The following is a 21,926-nucleotide window of genomic DNA, read 5'->3' on the forward strand; positions in this document are numbered from 1 at the left end:
TCGACAAAGCAAGCTGCTTTTGTCGACATGGTAGTCTGGACGCAAAGGACAGTTTCCATTCAATAACACCTTCTGTCGACAGAAACTCTGTCAACAGAAGGTGTTATTCCTCATAAAATGAGGTTTACATACGTTGACAAAACTGCTGAGTTCTGTCGACAGAACTCAGCGGTAGTGTGGACGCAGGTATAGCTTTGTCGACAAAACTCTGTAGTCTAGACACACCCTTATAGACTAACAGATTTATTGGAGCATAAGCTATCACGGGCAAAGAACCACTTCATCAGATGCATGCAGGGGGGGGGTCTTTGCATCTGACAAAGTGGGTCTTTGCCCACGAAAGCTTATGCTCCAATAAATCTGTTTGTCTATAAGGTGCCACAGGACTTCTAGTTGTTTATGCAGATTCTGACTAACACTGCTATCCCTCTGATACTTGTCATCAGAGATTAGAAACTTTGTATTTCTTGTCCCTAAGGGTATGTCTACACAGCAAAGTTATTTCGAAATAACAGTCCTTATTTCAAAATAACTTTAATAGCATCTACACAGCCAAACCACTATTTCAAAATTAATTTGAAATAGCGGAGTGCTTATTTCGAATTTGGTAAACCTCATTCCACAAGGAATAACATCAAATTCGATATAGTTATTTTGAAATAAGTGCTGTGTAGAAACTTATATCGAAATAGGGGGCCTCCAGCGTTCCCAGGGTGCCCTAGTGGCCACTCCAGCCTCAACCAAGAACACTCCTCTCCTTCCCCTCTCCCCGGAGCCCCTAAAGGGGTTGACTCTGGCCACAGTGCTTGTGCAGCTCCAAGTCTGCAAGCCCAGAGTCCGCAGTCACTGCCCCTGACCCAGTGGCCCCAAAATATGAGCCAGCAAGCTACTGGCAGCCAGTCTTCCACCACTTCTGAGGAGCAGTTTGCCAGCTCTCAGGAGCCTGCCAAGGCCCAGAGAAGGTGGGAACATTCCTGGTCCAGGGTGGAGATCATGGACCATATTCAGGTTTGGGGGCAATGCTCCCAACGTCTATGATCTCCACACTAGACGGAAGAATGTGGCCGTCTATGGCAGGATAGCTGCCAGCCTGGCCACCAAAGGCCACATGTGAACCCAGGAGCAGGTCTTCATGACAATCAAGTTGGTCCAGCGAGACCCCCAACCCTACGCTTCCCCTCCCCCTTCTTCTCCTTGCTTTCCCCTTGCAGCTCCCTCCTCCCTAGTTTCCCCTTCCCCTCTCCCACCCTCTCTTCTCCCCTCTCCCGCCTGCTTTTCCCAGTCTCATCAGAGTTTCCTCCCCCCCGCCACAGTTTTGTTAAATAAAGAGTTTGTGTTCATGAAAATACATGTATTTTATTTGACATCAGGAAGGGGACTTAGAGAGGGGTAAGTGGAAGGACACGAGGGAAGAATGAGGCACAAGCCCCCAGTAGAGCAGGCCAGGGAGGCTCTTAGTGCTCCTCAGGGTGGAAGCTCTCCCACAGGGCTTCCTGGATACTGACAGCCCCCCGATGGACCTCCTGGATGTCAGCCTGCAGAAAGTGTAGCCAGGCTTACTGCAACATGTCCACGAGAAGCACCAGAGGGCCCGGGGCAGCTCTGGCTCCATGTTGTCCCAAGAGAGGATGCTGCGGTGTCCCAAGAGAGGGCAACCAGAGCACCCAGAGACAAAATGCTTTGCTGTCCCTTCTCAAGGTAGGCAAGCAAGCAGGGAAACCCGAGAACTGGCTGTCCAGGGGGGAGTCCCTTTAAGAACAGGCCTCAGATAGCCTCAGGCAGCAGGCACACAAAGTAACTCCTGACCTGATGCCCTACCAGATTTGGTTCTGGCCGGCCTTAAATATGATTCAGCATCCACTCAGTGTGGACACGCTATTTAGAAATAGCAAAATGCTATTTTGAAATGCATTTTTCTTGTAGACGCATTATTTCAAAATAAGATATTTCGAAATAACACTGTAGTGTAGACATACCCTAAGACTGATTTATTATTAAGACCCCCCAAACAGACTAAAATATCTTAAAGATAGCAAAGTTTACCCAAAAGTGAGAAAAACTGTACTAAATCAAAGGAAAATGGTGTGAAGAATGGTATATCTAATTTGCAGCCAACAACTGCTTAGCCTATTAATTTCAGGCAACTGTCAGTTTCTCAGAACCTCTTCCTCCAATCAGTTTGTAGCTGTTCAACTCTGCACCCTTTCATATCAAGGCTGCTACATTTCAGAGCCCTTTTATTTCTCTGGTGTCCTTTTCATGAAATATCCTTCAGGATCTCTGATCTAAGGCTGTTAATATTTATACCATAACAGCTAAGCTGTGATATGGGTGTATTCACATTACAATAATTAATGTTGGTTCATGTATTGTCTCTTGGCACATCAAACTACCAATTCCTACTGGACTTTGAGAGGAACAGAGGTATTTCATATAATCGATCCCTCTTCTATATCTGTGTTTTTTCCTCTGACTTTCTTTCCTGAAATCTAGCAGTTCAAATGCTCCATTTATTATGCCGGTATTTTGATCCAAATAAAATGTTATGGTAAATGGGTTCTACATGTGGATGTTAATGGCTGTTTCCCAGCCTCCTTCACGGGTCTGGAATGTTCTTTCCTTTAGCGGTAAGCAATAGATCAAATCATTTTCAGTCATTTCCTTAAAGTTACAGTGATGACTTGGAATCACCTGGGACTGTTTTTTGAAGATGCTTGTTGCAAGTATATAATAGTGGATTCTGGTATGAGGTAAAGAAAGGCCAGACTGACAGATAGAAAATCTATTGCATATTTCTGAAGTTAGAGAATTAAAGTAAGTGAACACAAAACCACAAAGACAAACATACAAAAAACTATACCAACAGCTAGTATATCACAAAATGAACACACCTCTATTCTTTTTGTCAGCTGACAAACTTAAGTGTTCATTACTTCACAAAAATTAGAAATTCACTTCTAAAGGTTCACAGAGTGTTTTGTATGAATAAATTCATTCTGGACTGCACTACTGCACTGTTTTAGGAAGTTTTGCTGAGAAGCGAGGAGAGACTGGGCATAATTCATCACAATACTCCTTCAGTTTTATTCCACATGTGAGTGTAAAATTGGAGTAATAGAGAAGTGAACCAGTCTCAGATTGTACAGACTAGTAAACGTGGATTAGTGAAGTTAAACTCTGTAGGAAGGGTTGCCTGTTTTGTGAACTTCTGCAATGATGAGGCTGTTCTTTTCTAAATTAAAATTTATGAACTAAAATCAGATGCAGCTTTTGTGTGGGGGTTTGATATAGGTGGTGGCGTATTGTAATTACTGGGAAAAATCCCTTGGTTATGTTGGATACAGGTCCCATTTAGTCTTAACTACAGGTTGCAGAAGTGCAGCAATGTATATGATAAAATGTATCCCTTCATGGCATATATATCGTCATATGATGACTGGACAGAACTATGTGATACATCATATTTATCATGTAAATTGAATTGTCTTACACTTGGCAGTAATCCATTTCTACCATGGCTACCTCAAGGATTCTGTATCCCTGAACACCTTCAGATACTATTCATTTTATAAAGCAGCCTACTGGAGGAATATTTCTCTTCTCTTTCATATAGAATTTCCTCCAGAACATTCACAAATAGTCCAAGGACCAGGATAGCAATATTCAGTCCTAGACCAGTAGAAATTTGTTTCAAGCACTGTAACAGACCAGTGTCTGCTTTTAAGAGTACGTCTACACTGCACAGTTAGTTCAGAATAAGCTATTCCAAAATAGTTATTCCAAAATAGCTTATTTCCAAATAACACATCTACCCTGGAGGGAAGCCTCAAAATTAGTCTGAGGTAGACTTCCCTAATGTAGACGTGCTATCTTGAATCAGAGACTCAGGAGGAATAACTTAGAATGGCCCTGGTGAGGGGCTATTTCGAAATAGCAGAAGTGGAGCACTACACACACCTTATTTTGAAATAGCTATTTCGGAAGATGCGTTATTCTTCATAGAATGAGGTTTTCAGAAGTTGGAATAAGCCGTACATTATTTTGAAATTATTTCAAAATAACAGAATTGCTGTATAGACGATCACAGTTATTTTGGAATAACAGCTTTTATTCCGAAATAACTTTGCTGTGTAGACACACTCTAAGGCTATGTCTACACTCGCGGCTTCTTGCGCAAGTACGGCCGTTCTTGCGCAAGAATCTGCAGAGCGTCCACACTGCCCACCCACTCTTGCGCAAGGAAATTTACAGTACAGCGTGTTAAGAGAGGGCTCCTTGCACAAGAGCTACGCTCTTTTTAAACAGGTGAAAGCCATCTTGTGCAGGAGCTCTTGCGCAAGGGGGCAGTGTGGGCACTCAGCAGGGATTTCTTGCACAAGAAAGCCCTATGGCTAAAATGGCCATGAGAGCTTTCTTGCGCAAGAGAGCATCTACACTGCCATGGATGCTCTTGCGCAAAAGCACATCTCCCACATGGCAGTGTGGACATTTTCTTGTGCAAGAGTTCTTGCACAAGAACCCTTGCACAAGATTTTCTTGCACAAGCAGCTGCCAGTGAAGACATAGCCTAAGAGACTGTAGCCAGCTAGCCCTGTATGATAGTGGGTTGGGGGTATAGGTGTGTGTGTGCATGTGAGTTTGTGTGTGGTGGTACCTATGAAGGGCTGAGATCTCAGCTGGAAAGAGAGAAGCAAAACGGAGGCTGATTTGTGAAACAGTTCTGGAGCAGAGCAAGATAAAGAGTGAAAGGTCTCTGACCCCCTCCAGACTGCACTGAGTATAGAAGCTGATTTGTTTTGTGTTACTTTGCGAATTTTTGGTTTAGTTTGATTTAATAAATTATGCCCTGAAGAAAGGGCCTGAAAGAGATCTGGGCACAATATGTAAAACCTTTCTGGGCTGAGGAAGATGTCCCTCTATGGCTAATGATTGCAGGGCTGACCAATGGGAACATCACACTATTAATGAGAGGAGACAGCCACTTTCCAACAGTTTCATTCTAGCCTTGGAAAATCGAGAGGACTCTGACCTCTATGGGCTTAGTTACACTATGCAGAAGTTCGACACTGCTGCAGTCAATCTTCCAGGGTTCGAATTAGTGGGTCTAATGAAGACACACTAATTCGAACTGAGAGGGCATCCCCATCGGCACTGGTAGTCCTGCTCCTCATGAGGAGTAAGGGAAGTTGACAGGAATGCTTGCTTCTGTCAACCTCCAGCTGTGTGGATGGCACAAAAAGCCACGATTTTAGGTAAGCCAATTCCCTCTACGTAATTAATGCAGCTTGAATTGCGTATCTTTAAGCTGACCTTACCCTTTAGTGTAGACCAGGCCCAGGTATAGAAAAGCTTTTTAAGCTTTGTAGTGATTTTTATAGCACCCTATATAGGAGGATTCTTTACAAGTGACCAGATAAATAAAAATTCACAATACAGGTACTTTAAAAAACTATATATACCATTTTATAAATAGTAGCTACATGGCATATGCATCCTGTAGATAATGCAGGATGGAATGTAATTCAGTCCAGAGCTTTTACCTATATTCATGCAGAATAAGTTGTTAAATTGTACCTTATGTCGCTTTTTAAAATAATGCCACTAAATGCAATTCACGCTGCTTAAACGTATGTCCCTTCTCCCTATGTACACATACTTTTAAAAAAAATTTTGGCCAAATCATTAAAGCTCATCAGCATCTGCTTAACTTTAAGCATGTGAGCAATCCAAATTGATGTAAAAAAATCTAAGTGAACTACTAATGTATTTGGATCTCTGTAAATACAAGATATTTTAAATGGAGAGAAATTGCAGGTACAGTCAAAAGCTTGACATATGAGAGAATAAATTTGTTTTGAACATGTTCTCAATGGACTTAAACAACATCCTGTAATAACAAACCTTATGCTTAGTGCATGCTGTTTGAAAATAACTGACCTTTAAAAATACTATGTATATTATGTAATATATCTTTGGGATAGCAGTTAATTCAGTCACGTATGGTGCAAAAATTAGTTCTCTAGAAGATCATAACATGTTTCAAACCTATATCATGAGTGCAGAAAGTACACTAAGTTAGAGGGCTAACCACCGTTAGGTTGTACATTTAGGTAAAGAATAATTATGATGGAAATCCAAGGGCATGTCTTCATTCGACGTTCTGGTATTTGATTTAGTGGGTCTAGTATAGACCTGTAAATTGAACACTGAAGGTAGCTCCAGACAGCGTCTGTACTTCTTGCAGTCATGAGGAGTATGAGAAGCCCTTAGGAGTGTTTGCTCCCATCGGTCTCCAGCAGTGGGGACAGCTCCAAGCTCGGCTTAAGGTAACACGACTCCAGTTACATATTCTGTGTAGCTGGAGTTACATACCTAAAGTCGACCTTCCAGGTCTACTGTAAACCTGGCCTAAGACAGTACACTTTTTTAAATAAAAATCCATGTGTTTTACCTGTGACTGCTCCATTTAAAATTATTGTGACAAAATGTGATAGCTATTGCTTACAGAACATTAAAGAATCAGTATTTGTTCCATATCATTAATTAAATTTTGTAAACTTTAATTTTCATCTGCTATTTCCTAAGCAGCACAAACTTTTATTTCACACACTAGTGAAGAAGGATGTCTTTGTCTAGATGCTATTCTGATGATACATTAGGTGTTCTGGTCAGGTCACCAATAAAATATATTAAGCTACCACTCCACCTATTCATTGATGTACAATAGTAGCAAAATTGGTATTTCCCTGGGTAAATTGACTACATTGCATTTGTCATAGTAACTTACACTTTTGCCTGTTGAAGAACATTTTTCTTCACCTTGACAAAGAAAAATAAACACTTAGCTTGTTAGCTTTAATTTCTAATCCTGAATCACATGGAAGTTGGATGTTGCTCCCAATAAGTTAAAAAGAATTTTGCCTTTAATTTCCTGGGGGTATGATAGAAACTTTTCCAAGTAAGTAAACAAATCTTGAGCTTAACACAATGTTCCTTTGATGCCCACTTGACTATTTCATCTAGGAGTGATTTTTCTTCCTAGTGAAATGGTTAGATTTGGAAGAATTAGATTTTTATAGGTAAACGTTGATAAACACTGATTTCATGGTACACACACACACAGTGATGAAAACATATTTACCTAGATGACAAAACTTTATAGATGGACAAAATAAGAAAACTGCTGCTTGAGAATGGCTTAGAGTTTGATTATTTTGTATATGTTGATGTGATGTTGACATTGTGTGTTTTAATGATTATAAAGCTTTACATTTTTGAAGCTCAATGTTGTCATTGAATAACTGTCTGATCATCCATCATTTCCCACAACTGTGAATATTTAAATGATTTAAACTTATTTTTAATTTTTATTAAACTAATATCAATCAAAATTATGAATAAAAATAAGAGTTGAGTTCTGCTCAGTCTAGAAATAGTTAAACTGGATGGAGATGGCCCTTCCTAAAACATACAGAAACATTAATTTTAAGAGAACAGCAGTTAGTTTGGACTAGATAAGCAGCAAGACCAACTCTTCATATTTTTCGAAATCAACTCATAAAGCACTCCTTCAAATTTCAAGAAGTGGTTTCTGAACTGATTAAAATCCCCCAAATTAACTGTGTAACAGATAATTGAAACAAGGATGAGCTCATTGCTATGCCAACTTTTGATATCTCCTGTCAAAAGCTCTGTGCCTGGAGGCTGGTTCATCCATCTGCCTGCTGAAAATAATCCCTTTAGGGTGGCTTTTTTTTCCATTTCTGCATGTATTTAATTTCTGTGCCTCCCACAGGCAATACCAAAAGATCTAGCCTTTTCGAAATACTCACTCAATTTATTGTTTACCTTTTTCAATGCAAAAAAGAAATAGCATCCCAATGGCATACTACATAGTCAATGGAGCTTAGAACATTTGACAAATGCAATTGAAGCGACCGTTGCCTGTATCTTAAATGAAATTGATGTTGTATATCCTTCACCTTAAAGAGCTCTTAATGAATTAGCAAAGTGCATTATCTGATTGCTGGCCATTGTGCTCTGTATTGTAGCTGAATTGTGATACATATGAAGCAGCACTGCCATATCAGTCAAAGAAGAGTTTGACAGAGTTAATAGCTGTGTAGATCTTGTCGCCACACTAATTGCATTCAACCTTCTCCTTTGGACCACTGCACACAGGAGTTAATCTCTAGTCTGCATCATCTCTTGTGTCTGGTCAAAGGTTGCCAACTTTCCATTTTTTCCAAACTAAACATTACAGGCCCCCCTGCTACCTACTTCTCTCCATCAGTTAAAAAAATGATGGGACTTCATGATATAGCTTTCCTGTCTACTTTGAAGAACTTCTACTCACTAGTCTTCCTTGATGTGTAATCTCTCCACTTACCTCACTTCTTTAGCTTATAACTCCCCCTCCCGCCTTATCACAATGTTTTGAGGTATGGACCCTTTCTCTAATGGCTTGTCTAAAAGCTTCACAGCAAATGTGGCAATGACAGTACAAGAGCTATCAGAAGACTTGGATCTTGCAGCCATTCAAGAGCAATTATGTTAACAGCACAAATACAATGGACTGAAGTAATAACCTGAGCAGAAACTTGTATTATGTAGCTTTCTATGACATTCTCTAATCCCTGGCTTTTTTTGAATATTACTAAGCCCATTCAGCATCTTGTAACTAGGGAAAAGATGGCATGAGAAAAATGAAGGCCTATTAGCCCCAATTTACCAAAGCATTTGAGCATAATCTTAGTGGGCTAGAGATAGTTTGCTGAAATAGGGCCTTAATTTCTTGACAAGATAGACGTACTTTCCACTGTTCACAGCTAGATTTCTGTGTTGGAGTATGTGGTAGGAATGGATCTGCTAAGATCTATATTAATAGTCAGACCTTGCCCCACCTGAGCTCTAATTGCATCTGGTTCCCATACCAATGTGGCCCTAAATAGAGAGATAGCTGCATGGAGTTTGCTAGGCTGAGAGGCAATAATTCTGCTCCTAGCACTAATGTTCCTATTGCTGCCACCATTCTGGCTCTTAACTCCAGCTCTTCACCATATATAGCTAGGCCACTTTGAGGCTTAGTAATATTTTCTGTTCTGAGAGGCACTGTACATCTTTGATGATTAAAGGGAACATTTCTCTGGAAAATAACGTTGGGCACATTCCTCATGGAATAAATTCCAAGATAATGGAGACTGATAGTTTACCACATTACAAGTCCTAGTAAAGGTAAAGTGAAGGTTTAGAGACTAAGTGTTTCTATGTCAACTCTTGTAAATATGTACAAAGATCCACCTTTTTTCTCTACAATTAGCAGGTTAAAAAGGTAAGTTTTCAAGATCAGTTTATACATTTTCATGATGTATTTTACCTAAAGTCACACAATAGTGTAGTCCTTGAATATATCACTTGACGGAGGTGGGGAGAGAGAAACTCATAGTAGCATTCTGAATGGATTTGAGCAGGGAGAGATGTGGCATTAATCAAAATGAGTGTTAGCTGAGAGGATGGAATGAAAAGGCCACATCTTAGAGAGCTTGCGGAGAAAGAATTATCAAAACATAAACATAGCCTGGATGTGAGGATCTAGAGAGAGATCTGTGCTGAAAATAATCAAGGCCATAACACTGACCTCAGCACAGAGGTCAATATTGTTTGTCTTGTGGAGCGTGTGGGGGTGGTGCTTTTCTAGTGTGGGGGTGTTTGTTTTGTAGTATCTTAGTCGTGAGCAGAGAACAATGCCAAGAAAAAACCTTTTATTATAAACACAACTACGTGCAGCAATGCGTCAACAAACTTCCTGTAGCTCTGTATGAAGTCTCTCTTTTCAGGTTGTCCTGGGCTTCTTTATTTCTGGCTGTGTCAGCAGGAAGTGTCACAGGGAGTCCCAAAGACAGCAAGGGGGAATGTACAGAAAGCATGGCATCTCTGCTTCCTGGCCAGTTACTACCACATCACTCATTTGCACAACGATCAGGAAAGGAGGTAATCATCTGTGTTAAAGTTGGAGGTAGAGAGCAGGAAAGGTGGATATTTAGAGCAGGTGTCTCAAACTCCTGGCCCACAGGCCATCCCCGGCTAGAGCAGTTGCACAATCTGGCCTGGGAGTCCCTGAAGATTGGGGGGGAGGGTTGTCCATTTCTGATCCCCAGACTTGCCCCTTCCTGCCACAACCCTGCCCTCTCCTCCCATGGTACTGCAGCCCCTAAGGGACACTGTCTTGGGGATCCCTGAGTGTTTGGTGTGGGGTGGCAGCAATGGTCAGCCCAGCCCTCCCACCCACACACATGCTCCTCATAGTGATAGGAGCAATAGGGAACCAGAACACAATGGAGTATGCTCTGTTTCTCCATGGCTCCCACCACCATGGAAAGTGTGTGTGTGGACAACTGCAGCTACCCTTCTCTGTCAGGCCTTCCCGGTAACTCCCCAAGGCTGCCTCTCTCAGGGGATAGGGCACCATGGGAGAAGAGGGTGCAGTGATGGTGGGAAGGGGCAGAGCTTAGGGGATGAGAGCAGAGTGCCTCTCCTTCCTCCCCCCCGGCAGCTGGGCCAGATTGCACAACTGCTCTGGCTGGGGATGGCTCAGCTGCGGGGGGGGGGGCTGGGAGTTTGAGATCCCTGATTTAGAGCTTTGTTTTAGTCATGTTGCCCCTGAGTTGACAGCTAGACATCCACAAGGAGGTGCCAGACAGGTTGTGATTCTAGAATAATGTATCCCTTACTCTGCAGGCTGACTCTTTGTGTGGCATATCCACAGATCCCTCAGTTCTTCCAGAAGGAAATGACCCTGTTCTTAGAAACCTGAGGGCCTGGACTCTGCTCCCTGCTTGAGTGGCCAGAAAGTGTCTTGAAGTAGCAGCAGAAGAGAAACTGCCTCTGTATCTTCTTACGGGAGTGAATGGATGTTATTAAATAAGCCTTTATCAGTCTCATCATCGCAGGGACTCTGCCTGCTTATGTTAGCCCATCAGCAAGGAGATAGTGAGGTCACACAGCAGTAACTTTCCTAGTGTTGGACATACCTAAGTGACTTGCACAAGGTCATGCAGGAAATCTATGGTGGCCAGGAAACTGCCCGTTGGAAAGAGAGAAGAGCTGAAAAACTAGGAGTGCGAAAGGGGGCAGTGATTGGACTGTCACTTGTTGTACTGGTATTTTCTAGCTGTTGCTAGAAAAATTACTGCTGGAGATATGGGATTGCTTTATCTCAGGAGGACCTGCTTGACTGAGGAGGAGGACTGCAGGAGCCTAAAGTCTTTTCATGAGAGTGATCCCTGATGTAGTATCCACCATTATGCTGGATCTGGGAGATAGCAGATCAGGACTTCCCCAGAAAGTTTTGGAAGCAGTAGAAGCAGAACTGGGAGAAGCCGAGTAAAAGCTATCTCCAAGCAAAATGTGGCTATGGGAGGGGAACCCACTGAGTATTGTTTACTTCTGGAAAGGAGATGCCAGCCAAGCTGAGGGTCTTCTAGCTCTTGTTGAGTACTTGTGAGTGTGGTACAGGAGGGATTCTTCAAAAGGACTTGAAGCCACCCAGGGAGGCTGTTTTCCTCAGGCTGTAGAGTTCTTCTGCCTTGGGACTCAAATAACTTTTGAGAGCTGATGATGAGAAAGGCAGAACTGGGGTCAAATTTCACTATGGCAAGTCAAATTTGCAGGTGAGAATGCAAAAATATTGCATCTCTATGAAGAAATCTTTCGAAGAAAGTATTGAGAAAAATTTGTTCATTAAGATCTACATTCTTGCATATTTACGTGGGAAGTAAACAAGGGTATTTTTCTACAATTTTACCACTCTCTTGCATGGGGATGTTTTCCTATATGCTGCACTCTGTTCTAAAAAGCACCTCCACAGTCCATTTTAGAAGGGTAATATGGATGTACAATTTCTTTGGAAATGTTGCCTTTACCTAGTGACAGACACTGAGATAAAGTTGTATTTCTGAGGTATTTAAAGGAAAAGACTTCAGGGGGCAAGATGAAAATGATTCACAGTGTTAACTGAAACTTGAAAGAAAAACTAAATTCACCAATTTAAACTCTAACTTAATCAGGTTATGGGTTGTAACTTAGGGAAATAACTTATAGTTGTTTTATTTTCTTGATAGTGTTGGCAAAGTAAAACCTGTAATTTAGCACCCACAAAACAATTTTGTTTAAAATATCAGTCATAGAGAGTCTGAACTTAGACCCACAAACCCATCATTAACACAATTAAAGCAATGAAGAAATGTTAACATTATCACTTAGTATTAACTTAAGACTCAAGATGGCAATGTAGAAAATAATTTCTAAGGTTTCTCTAGGAGAGCTGCTTTTGAATCAAAATAGCTTCAGTCTTTCTTGAAGTAGAAGGATCAGATTTTTACTCTATATTTCAATGATGACATAGTAAAAACTACATCTACAGAGACATCCTACTATATGTAGCTATCTACAATACACACGTGGGATCTGATTTTGCCTCGTCTCTAGCCTGCTTATTGTTGCCCTTAAGGGAGGTCCTTAGGGGTTTTTGGTAGCCAGCATAATTTAAAATCATTTAAGTATCACCAGGAGTGGGTTCGGCTTTTTGTCAGGTTGAAGATCAAGGGAGCAGGAAGGTGTATACAGCCATCTCCCCACCCCCTTCCCCACACACACACCTTCCTCTTCAACTGCAGCAAGGGAGGTTTAGGTTGAACATTAGGAAAAACTTCCTAACTGTCAGGGTGGTTAAACACTGGAATAAATTTCCCAGGGAGGTTGTGGAATCTTCATCACTGGAGATATTTAAGAGCAGGTTGGATAGACATCTATCAGGGATGGTCTAGATGGTACTGGGTCCTGCCGTGAGGTCCCTTTCAGTTCTAGTGTTCTATGGTTCTATTATTCAAATTCTGGTAAAGTCTGAACTAAAGCTCTATAGCTAAAGGTTGCAACAACTTACGTTATCTGCAGATTGACATGCAGGGGGGAGACCTGTAACATACATGAGTATTAGTGGGTTACATAGGCACCATCCATATGATACAATGGGTTTATTTGGGACTATAAACACATTGTATGCTCAAACCTTAGTGGTTACCATCTCCTAGTTTAGAATATTGCAACTTTTATTGAGACCAGTGAAAAATGGGTAACTAGAACATTGTATATTGCTAAAGGAGGGAGGGTATTTCCCCCTTCCAAAATCTTCATTATACCAGGATCTAGCTTAGAAGATTTTGGAACGAGGAAATACCTGTCAAGATAAAGATCATTAAAACAAATCTGGAGCAGAACTTCAAACTTACTTCATCACACAGAGAACCAAAGTGTATCTGCAGTAAAGCTGAAAGTAAATGACCTGAGCAACCCTATATAGCTTCAGGTCCTTTTAGTCATTGACTTAAAATGCCATGTGACCTGGTATAGCTCAAAGGACCATATGGAAGCAAAATCTGACATACATGTATTGAAGGAGAGACTGTCTATCTGAAAAAAGGTAGTCAGGCTGCAGCTTCTGGGACAAGAGGGATCTACAGGGGAAGGGTTCAGACACCTGACTGGGAGAGAAGGCCGGACCCCTTCTCTCCTTCTCCCTGACAATAAGGGGAAATTTATCTTGGAACAGTCAGCTGGGAAGCCCCAACTGAGTGTCTGAATTATAGAGATTGAGGGAGGAACCCTCTGCTGAGTGCTGGGACAACACCCAAACTGAAGAGAGGACAGGGGAGGTAGGAAGTGTTCCAGCTACAGGAGATGGAGCCTCTTCTGTGCTGGGCCCGGGGCTAAGACACAGTAGCTGGTGGCCTCACTGCTAGTAAATATATAGAGTGAAATATATTTGCTTCCAGTGTTTGCTGAACAATTTCTAATATCAAAATGTAAATTTAAAGCCTTTGTGTAGAAAAAGACACAACAAAATTTTCAGTTACCTAGATCTACGTGTATTGTAGTCCACAAGGATCCTGAATGATCACTGAATGACCAAATCCGGAATGATCTAATTCTACCCTCTTTATCTTATGACTCAAGCTTCTCAAATATGTTATTCAGTAAAAAACAAACTCATTTTCAGTTGAGCCCATGTAGATAGAAATGCAGAAAATCATTCGCAGAACAGGTGAATTTTTTTCTGAAAAATGGCTATCCAAATCTTGAAAAGAATCCTAAAAGCTGGAAAAACAAAAATAACAGTTAGCACTTCTATAGCACATTTCCCCTGTGAAGGGCCTTACAATTATTAGGAACATAAGAACAGCCATTTTAATTCTCTCAAAATTCCTTCTGTGAGTGAAAAAGAAAAATAACCTCATAAAACTTTATCATGATTTATTATTTTTATCCCCTGAGAATATATTTTGAAAGCACTCCTGCCAAGTGCTTTTATATGGATGAAGTTGAACTTAATTTCAAGTGCTCCCAGTAACCAGAAGAAAAATGACAGAAATGAAAGCTAAATGGGCCACCATTTAAATTAATAAACCTGAGACATTATCAAATCCTACACAAAACATCCTGTTGATTCTCCCACTGTCACTTACCATACAAATTGGTCCATTACTGAGCAGCAATTTTTGAGATGCTATCACAGCCCTTCATCAAGGTGCCATGACTAGTCATAGAAAATAAAATAATTGTGCATTGGGTCAATAAATCACAATTTAACCCACTGCAGCCTTCAAGTGGGACCTGGGATTTGTAATTGATTTTTTTCCCTGAAGATACTTAATAATATTTTATGCTAAAAGTTTGCATACACTACAGGCTTATCAATATATCAAGTGAGAATAACAGGAAATGAGAGAAGTGAGTTTGGCTTTGAACATCTTCTCTTACTTCCTCACCAAATAATTCTCCGTGTTTCTGTGATACAAGAAAATCTTTCCAGATACACTTCAAAATTCTATCCTTTCCGTTTATTTTTTTCCCCTCATACAGGGAACTAATTGACATAAAAAGAAAGCTGATGGAATGGAACTTCACAGAGGAATACAAAAAGTACTTGGACAAGAAAAGGAAAGAAAAGAAAACATTACAATGTATAACAAATTATAAAGCACATACAATGTTGCAGTCTGGGTACACATTGCCATATCTCAGATACATGCATAGGGCATCTAGAACAATAACATTAGACTTATTACAATATAACATACAGATACTTTATGAATGTGTATGGAGTCATCAGCAGGTGGGATTGAACCTATCACCTTAGGAGCTAAAGCCATGTGCTTCTGCAGCATGAGCTAAAAAACAACAGCCTCCTAGCTAAAGTTGTAGATCAGGCTTCATGCTCCCTTTCTCAGTGCCACTGGGTTACACATATAAAACAGTACAATATCATATTCAAGAAACATTAGGATTACAATTTTCGAAGCAGTGATGAAACAGCCACAAAACGGGGTTGGGTGTCCATGCATTCCATTCTTATTGATGGGCATACGCGGTTATTTCTAAAAAATAATCATAAAAATTAGACTTGCACTCTTTTAACAATCTCTCTGAATCATCTAGGGTCCTTCTTGCTTTGTCAAGTACTCTGTTGCTGTTTGCAGTCTACTCCTGCTGCTGCTTTTCTCCACTCTCTGGTCTTCTCCTTTCTTTTGTCCTTTTCTCTGGTTTTCTTCACTGTCACACACACCAAATCTACTTCTGGCCAGCCTTATGCTTAGTTTTTGGCCTCTTCTGATTAGTTGCCCTTTCAAGCTGAGAGCTCCCTGCATGGCTGGCAACTTGACATCATTTCCTCTTCTTGCCTCCTCCCTGTTCTGAAGTGAGATGAGTACACACTTCCTGAATTTTGTTAGAGCTTTGTTTCTTGCTTGCTATTGGTCAGCTAAGTGTGTCCTCCATCTTTGATGTTTTCTAACCAAAAATCAGTGTGCCCACTATTTGGGATTTTTAGCTTCAAACTATCATTATTTATAGCTTAGCTAAAACATCCAGCCTAAAATTAACTGCTATTTACTACAAACTAAAGCACTCAGATGCTACCACTACCTTTGTAATGCTAATTCAGAGAGGTGAATTGCTCAAGATGTTTCTCACACCCCACTTCCCAGATATCAGTATCTCTGTCCACAGTACTGTAATCTATATAGGATTCAAGCAGGTAAAAAATCTCTAGTAACGGACATATCTTTTATGAATGTATCTAGTTCTTTTTTGAACCATGTTGTAATCTTGCTTTTCACAACATCATCTGGTAAAAGAGTTCCACAGGTTGACTGGTCGTAACTAGTTCACGGGTTGTTGGTTACAGCAATATTTGAAATGATTAATGAGGAGGATCTGCAATTTCAGCACCAATAAATCTGGAACTCCTAGCAGATCTTGCAGGCAACTTTGATCAGCAGAGTGCCTTAAATACATAACACCGTTCTGAGAATTATCAGAAATATATCTAATAAAATGGACAGAACAACATGTGTGTAGCGCCCCCTCTCCACCTGGTTACCTTCTTTTAAAGCCAATCTCCTTTCAGGTTCGGATGGATAGGTCTGGGTTCTTCTGGATCCCGCCACCTACTCAATTTTATTCTTTCTGATTGATGTACTTGGCGGTGCCTCCACCCCCCTCACTCCTTCCTAGCAGGGTCACCAGGGCAGCTTGGGAGGAAAATTCTAGCCCAGGATAATCCCCACGTATTTGTAAGATAGTTGGAGACTCCCAGAAAATAACACAAACACATACACTATAATAAACACAATTATATTAAACAGGAGACAATTATAACAGAACAGGGTAACACTATTTTTAGGGTCACCGGTGCCCAGCAACTGTGAGGTTAGTGTCCCGTTGGTACGCGTACTTTGTTGGGGCCCTTGATGACTGTTGACCACACAATCCTTCTCTGCAGAGGTTTAGCAGTGGGGCTGACTAGGTCCAGTACAGCCCAAAGGACTCACAAATGGGAGAAGATGGCAAATCCCTCCACAGTTTAATATGCTGCAGGTAATAAAATCCCCAAACAAATTCCCTGACTTACTAACTAAAAATTGGTGCACTCACACACTCCATGAATGAGCCTCAGGTTGAGAGATGACTCAGTCTCTGCAAAGGGGCTGCTCTCTTCTCACAGGGGTCCTCTTTAAGCAGGAACCAGGCTGCTTCGGTCCCAGAATTTCCCCTCACCACAAAGGGCTGCAGGGCTCAAGATGCAGACCACACAACTGCACCAAAATTCAAAACTACAGCCTCCCAGCCCAGCCTCCAGACCCACACAGCAGGCAGCAGCCCTGAACTTGCTGCTAGAGCCCAGCTGACCATGCAGTGACTCTCTCACCCAGGGAGCTGGAGAGCCAACTCCGCCTGGCTGGGGAAGCCTCCCAGCAAACTCCACAACTGGGAATCAACAGTGGAGACATAAACCCAGCTGAGGGATCCTGCCTTCAGGTCCCTAGAGGCTAGCTCTCAGGGGGAACCCTGCATGCAGGCCTGGGGCTTACTAGCTCCCACACACTCAGTCCTCCCCTTTTCCTGGCTGGCTCCAGACTCCCCTCAACAATGGTCTCTCCTTCCCCCTGGGAGGGGCATCTCACTCCCTGTGGGTTGCCGGGCAGACTCTGGCCCTGGTAGGGAGGGGGAGCCAAGGCAAACTCATAGTGCCTCTCCCTGAGCTGCCAGCAGACAAAGCCCCGGGAATCCAAGCAATCTCCTTGGGGGTTACATGTGGTATTTGCCTTACCACACTATTTAATGCTGGTGTCTATCAGCACTAAATAACTACTTAAAACTAATTGGTTCCACAGATTCTCCATGTTCTGTCTCCAGTGTTCCATGCTTCTGCTGTAATGAATCTCTTAACAGTTTGACGTACCATGTTGGTCTCCGATGCAACAAGATGTCCTCACACAGACACAGTCCCATTGAAATCAGTGTGGACAAGACATGACCTCATGGAGTTGCTTGCATGATCCAGGCATGTGTGTGAAACTCATATGTTAATTATTATTTCAGAATGTAGATGCCCAGCTTTTGAATATCTCATAAGGCAACTGTTCCTGAAATTTTAAATTTGTGTCAAACTCGGCTTTCATCTCTATGCACAAATACCATTACCATAAGTAGCCATGGCAGGTATATATTCAGAGGGCAGAATTTCCCCTTAAATGTGGGTCTTGTGTGTATCTACACAATACACACACACACACACACACACACACACACACATTTCCTCTTTTGGTTCATTACATCAAAGTCACAGTATATTTTTTTAAACTAATTTCGTGTTTTGTTAGTTGCAATAGTAAAGCAGGAAAGTACACATCTTCTGTTTTAAGAATCCATGAATACATATCAATGCACTGCATATCTCTGTGCATTCTTAAAACACAAAATGTGTATTTTCCTGCTTTACAATTACAACTGATACAAAACTAAATTCACTTTAAAAAATATGCTGTGACTTTGATGAAAGAAACCAAAAGAGAAAATGTTGGAATTAACACCCTGATTCAAAACAGCAGTTGACTTCAGTGGAATCAAATGTGCTTAAGTTCTTTGTTTTATAGGAGATGTGTTTAAAGTTATCCATGTGCTCTGCTGAATTTGGTGAACATGTGGGTCTTGATTCTGGGCTCTACTGGTCTTTAGATTTGCAACAGATTTTCACAAAGGTAGGGAATCTAGTTTCATCCTTAACTCACCTTGTAGCATTCAGTGATTGAAATCTCAGTTAAGTCATACATTGTTTAGATTCTGAAGCACCGAGTCCCATTGAGTTAAGAGAAGGACAGGATCTTCTTTAGCTGAAATATCTTGTTTTTGACAAGATGACAAAATGACTCCAGATGTCATTTTAATGTAGTTTTGTCTTATATTTCATAGTTTAACAAGCAGTACTGCAGTGATCAATAACTGCGTATATTTGCAGCTTGCCTGACTACAGAAACATATCCCTAAGGGAATCCAAAAGAAGTAAAGTAAATGATATTGCTAAGACACCCATTCTGATACAGAAAGTATGTGGTTAATTGACAGCGATTAATAAGACAGCATCTTAGTTATTGGGGACATTTTCTTAGAAGTTCTGTTTAGTGTGGTGTGCAGATGAGACAACATGTGGTAAGTGCTGATGTCAATGTGTTTGGTTTAAGAAGAGCAGGCAGCAGGATATGTGAGAGCCAGCAATTATCAGATAAGAAAATTATCTTTGTTTGCTTTCGCATTGGCAATATTATTCAGGTGACATCGTCAAACTTGTAATTACTTTACATGAATGAAGGAAAGTAAGTTAAAAACGTAGAAATCTGAAAGTGCAGTGAAAAGCACTGATTTTGAAGAACACACTTATTTCCTTAATAATTTCACAACAGAAGCTGTTCTCTGTGCATTTAGAGGATGCAAATCAAATTAATTTTACCTCATTGGATACCCAGCCAACTGTGGAAAAGGTGGAGGCAGATTTATTTACCATCAATAAAAAGCAGTATTTTGTTACAATGGACAACTGTCCCATTTTGGAAAGTCAGTGCCCTGCTGGATACAAGAAGTATGTCAGTGATTAGCACACTGAAGGCCCACTTTGCAAGATTGAGGACTGTTTATTAACCACCACCAAATTCCAGTTTTGGAAGAATTCAGGGAATTTGCACGCAAATAGAAGTTTGACTACTATTCTGTCTCCCCCATTATGCTCACAGTGTAAGGGTGAGGTGGAACCCACTATGAAAACATCTGAGACTGTTACACTAGGCTGTCTTTTGTGATCCCTTGTTGACATTTTGATTCACAAGAATACCCCATCACCGGGGTGCCAAAAAAACTGCTGCAGGCACTGATGGAGCAAAGGGCCAACGCCTGCTGCTGGTGAGAGGAGTCCTGTGGAAACTAGAAGGATGGAAATACTGCCAAAATAAGGTGGCCGACAGAGATTGGAGACAGGCACTCCTGTGAGAATCCAGCAACTAGAGGGACACCACAAGGAGTGGACAAATGGAGTTATGAGAAAGGAGGCTGCCTGGTTGGTATCAAACTGGACAGTCCTCTTTTTGTGAGGTTTGTCCGCCATCCAGCAGTGGAACAAAACCAGACTAGCGTGTTTGGTATCAAACAAGGGACACTTTTTAAGAGCATATAACTCTACCTCCTCCAGTACGATTTTGAATGTCTGATGTGTACAAGGACATACTGTTGGGGGCAGGGCAGGCACACTTTTAAAATGGCATGTTGCATGACCTTGCATGAATATGAGGTCACACCAGTGGGTGGTAGGGATGGCACACTCTTAAAGATGCAATATGACTTCTCACGTCCTGTTTTGTGCAAGGTCATGCCAAGGTGGGTTAGGCCATCCTGGTTGAATAGGTCCATTGAGAGTCTACCTAGAGCAGGGGGCTGGACTTGATGACCTTCTGAGGTCTCTTCCAGTTCTATGGTTCTATGATCATCACAGAAAACCCTCTGGAATCCAACTCTGAAGGGAGACTCCAAAGAGAGAAAGTTTGCAAGAATGTGACAGAGTTGACAGGGAGACAGACAGAGGTTGTTCCAAGAGTGGTCACCTGTTGAGGAGATCAAACTTTCTCAAAGAATATGTAGTTAGCTGAGTCTCTGGTAAACACAAGACACCAACTCAGCTATATACTAGCTATATACTAGCAACCTCTGACCAAAGGAACATGGAGTGGGGATCAGGGGATCAAATGTTATTTCAATGTGTATATTAAAATGTTTGTAAAATAGGAAAGATGTATTGTGATCAGCTGAGTCACAGGGGCCCACATTTCATGTAGGAACTTTTTACTGAAGTCATAGCAGGAAAACTGGGAATTGGAAGAGTTGGGCTGGTGACACACAGCCACATGGAGCAGTGCACAAGGTTTATTAACATGACATTTGTTCAACTTAATGTAGATTCAGCTTCACTCTTTGCTAATAAAATGCACCTTTGTGCTTTTCAATGGTACATTTACAGTAGTGTCTCATGAAAATTGTTCTAATGCTAGCCTAAGAGCAATGGCTCCTGTGCTTTTTAGGCTAAGCAGAGAGAATGTCAAGTTTCATCAATATCCATTAAAGTACTAGAAAATACCTACTGCTTATGCTTAATTTTTTTTTGAAGGGATTACATGTGGTAACAAGCATTCTGCTCAGTAATCCATATTTATAGGGTCAGATCCTCAGAAGTTTAGTATGAGAATTCTGAAGCTAAACTAGACTAAAGTGTAAAAAATTAGAAAGGGATTATATTTTATTGAGCTTTTCAGACCTTTTCTACATTATAAAGAGATTGATGAGGGAAGGCTTATTAAGAAGGTAAGGCTTTCACGAGAAAGAAGAATCCTTTGCCAAAAGTCCCAGGAAGAAAATTCTCTTCCTAGATCTCAAGGACGAGACTAGCATTATTTAGATCATTTCAAGGATCTGGCTAGTTGGAATTATTTTTGTTCATCTTTCAGAGACAATTTTATCTCACTCACTAGGCTCCAATTTCAAATTCAAAGTCTGAAAATTAAAGTCTTCCTACTGACAGCTGACAATATACGGCATACTTAGAAGACCATGAATTATTTTAAATAGTTTCATTGCATTTTTAACTAGATTGTCTTAATCTCTGGGGGTATGTCTACACAGCAAAGTTATTTCGAAATAACAGCAGTTATTTCAAAATAACTTTCCTAGTGTCTACACAGCCATTCCGTTATTTCAAAATTAATTCGAAATAGCAGAGAACTTATTTTAAAATTGGTAAATCTCATTCCATGAGGAATAGCACCAATTTCAAAATTGCTATTTCGAAATAAGCATTGTGTAGACGCTTATTTCAAAATAGGGAACCTCCAGCCCTTCCCAGGATGCCCTGCTGGCCGCCCTGGCCACAAGGTAACTTCTGACCTGTTGTCTTGCCGGAATTGGTTCCAACCAGCCTTAAACACGATTCAACATCCACTCAGTATGGACACGCTATTTCAAAATAGAAAAACTCTATTTTGAAATGCATTTTG

Source organism: Pelodiscus sinensis, chromosome 1 (genome assembly GCF_049634645.1).
Source record: "Pelodiscus sinensis isolate JC-2024 chromosome 1, ASM4963464v1, whole genome shotgun sequence".
Lineage (NCBI taxonomy): Eukaryota > Metazoa > Chordata > Testudines > Trionychidae > Pelodiscus > Pelodiscus sinensis.